Genomic DNA, 3,113 nt, shown 5'->3' on the forward strand with positions numbered 1-3,113 from the left:
TTATCTGAAGGTAAAGGATAGATTCTAGGCAGGGGTGGGCAAACTTTTTGACTCGAGGGCCACAATGGGTTCTTAAACTGGACCGGAGGGCTGGAACAAAAGCATGGATGGAGTGTTTGTGTGAACTAATATAAATTCAAAGTAAAGGAGCGGAGGGGAGAGCAAGAGAACCCTCCGCTCTTTCTGCTCCGCGGGCCGGATAGAACAGCCGAACAGGCCAGATCCGGCCCGCGGGCTGTAGTTTGCCCATGGCTGTTCTAGGGGGTAACCTGACTAATGGCAGGCTGTTTCTGCAGCTGGGCCAGAGATGCTCAGGACTCTGGTTTTGGCTGCCGAAACATTCTGAGTCACTACTTGGAGTGCCCCCAGATTCACAAAAGTGCCGCAGGGACCACGAAGCAGAGCCTTTGTATATACGGAGGTTGGGAAGAATATATGGGCTGTATTGAGTGCTACCACCAAACTCACATGGGAGTTGTGTCTCCAACAGAATATAAGAAAACTAAAACGCCTTTTGTTTCTGGCAGGGGGCCACGGTCAGCCTCAAGTCTGGTGACAGTAAACTGTGAAGGAAAGTAGCCGAGGCTACATTTGAGCCGTCACTGAGCGACTTGGGAATTGATGGGAATATCACCTTTCTGGCTTGCACTTCTCTACTTCAGCCCAGTGCCTTTGGTAAGCTCTTTCAGTATACAAAGCAAGCTGAAAGCTCTTCTTTCATGGACTTTTTAGGTAGAATGTATATCTGAACACAACCATTCAAGGAATGGTTTTAGATAACCCAAATGTTAGGGGGATGGTGAGTAAACGTTAGTGTTGTTACACTTTATTTTATTATTTATTTTATTCCGTTATTTTCCATCACCATTTATCCCCCCATGCCCTCTTACACCTCCCCCTCCCCCACATGCAATCACCACACTGTGTTCTGTGTCCATGAATTCTCTTTTTTTGCTCAGTCCCTCAACCCCTCTCACCCCACCCCCATCAGAGCTGTCTGCCTGTTCTCTCTGAATCTGTTTCTATAGTTTCCATGGGGTCCTCTGTCAATGACTTCAGATAGGAGTGGTCTCTGCAGGGGATGAGCTGGTACCTCTGAAACTGACTGTGTTAGGCAAGGCCATGAGCAGCAAGGCTGTCTGCCCCCAGGCTGCATTGATCTCACTCCAGCTCACAGGGACAGCGGGGATGCAGCCCAACCTGAAGCTGTTGATGACAGCCAAAGGCCCATCACAGCAGATCTCAAATATGGCCTTGAAGGCGTTGGTTTTCTTCAGCCAGGCTATCTGTGTCTGGGTGTACTGCAGCCGGTCCTCCACGCTCCATAGCTCATAGTTCCAGTGGTTGCCATTGCAGTTCACTGAGGTCCCTGTGGTACTGCTGCTCCAGCATCTCTGTCTCTGCCTAGGCTACCTCCAGGGCCACAGCTGCCCTTTCTCGGTTCTTCTCCACCTCCTCCAGCTCCTGGACCAGCCTTGCTTCCTCCAGTTCCTCCTGCAGTGTCTCCCTCGAGTCCTCACCTAATCCATCCCTGGTCTCCAAACAGCATTTGTAGCTCTGACTGTCAGATTCTGAGATCCTGAGCTGGGTGTCCAGCTGCTTTGACACTGTCAGTACAGTCCTGGCACAGGGTGTGGTCCAGCTCTTCTTCATTGGATAGGATGTCACAAAGGCCCCTCGTGGCCCTCTGAGAGTCCTTGCAGAAGCCAGCTTCTCGAGCAGGGTGAAGTTGCTAGGACCATCCCCAGACATCTCGCCATCAACAGGGATGGTCCAGCCAGAGGCACTATCCTGGAGCTCTTCAATGTCTGTCTCCAAGCTCCTGCTGAGCTGAGGGGAGCTTCAAAGCTGCAGGTTCTTGGCTGAGGTCAAGACCCAAGGTCTCTGTGGACTGAGTCAGCTTCAGGGGCTGGCAGCAGAAATGGCAAATGAAGTAGATGGAGGACATGGTGGAGATCTTGACTGTCACCATTGACTAAGTTTCCTCTGGCTCCTGTGTTACTTCTCCATTTATACTTTGTAAGGGCCTTTGGGACTGAGTTTTAAAATGCATATCTCATCTCTCACTCCCCTCCTCAAACCTTGCCCTCCTTAGATACCTGTGTACCCCCCTTAGCTGTTTTAGTCAAGTGAAACTAAAATCCAAAGGAAAATCCAATCATCTCACTTGCTTTAACATTTTTAAGGCATATCTTAAGATTAATCTTTCTATACTTGATCTTAGCCAAAAGGTCCAGAACTGAGGGCAATCTTCATAAAACTAAAATCTAATCATGGTACCTTCCTCCTTAAAACATTTAATGTTTTTATCTTACCTTAAGGTAAGATCTTAATATCTTAACCTGATACCAAGGTCTCTGCCCATGTTTCCAGTTTCTCTCCCCATTTCTTCTTTTTTTAAAAAAATATTTTTATTGATTTCAGAAAGGAAGTGAAAGGGAGAGAGAAAGAAACATCAATGATGAGAGAGAATCACGGATCGGCCGCCGCCTCCCACATGCTCCCCACCAGGGACCAAGCCTGCAAACCCAGCATGTGCCCTGACCGTGAATTCAACAGTGACCTCCTGGTTCATAGGTCAACACTCAATTGCTGAGCCACGCCGGCTAGGCCACACTGTATTTTTTTTGGTTAATCCTCACCTGAGGATATTTTTCTATTTATTTTTAGAATGTGGAAGGGAGAGGGAAAGACAGAGAGAAACATCGATGTAATAGAGACACATTGATTGGCTGCCTCCCACACGTGCCCCAACCAGTGCCAGGGATCTAGCCTGCAACTGAGGCATCTGCCTGAGAATCAAACCCGGGACCCTTCAGTACATGGGCCCATGCTCTTTCCACTGAGCCAAACCAGCTAGGGCAGGGAACAGACTTTCTGCTGGCCACCCTTCCCTCCACCTCCTGCAAAAAGTTTTATTATCTCCATTTGGTCCAAATGCATGGGAGAGGGCTTCAGGGTGGTTAAAAGAATGACAACCCCTAGCTGGTTTGGCTCAGTGGATAGAGTGTCAGCCTGTGGACTGAAGGGTCCCTGGCTTGATTCTGGTCCAGAGCACATGCCTGGGTTGTGGGCTCAATCCCTGCGGGCGCATGGCGGGGGCAAGGGGGGCA

At 49.2% G+C, this 3,113-nt stretch overlaps 1 pseudogene across 1 annotated transcript; it reads right to left on the bottom strand.

Moving 5' to 3' along the window:
• Positions 1-987: 987 nt before the first annotated feature.
• Positions 988-1,948, bottom strand: LOC308236647 (beclin-1-like; annotated as a pseudogene). The gene has a single exon. The product of its transcript is annotated as a beclin-1-like (transcript).
• Positions 1,949-3,113: the final 1,165 nt, after the last annotated feature.

The sequence above is a fragment of the Plecotus auritus genome, assembly GCF_963455305.1.
Source record: "Plecotus auritus genome assembly, chromosome: 11".
Classification (NCBI taxonomy): domain Eukaryota; kingdom Metazoa; phylum Chordata; class Mammalia; order Chiroptera; family Vespertilionidae; genus Plecotus; species Plecotus auritus.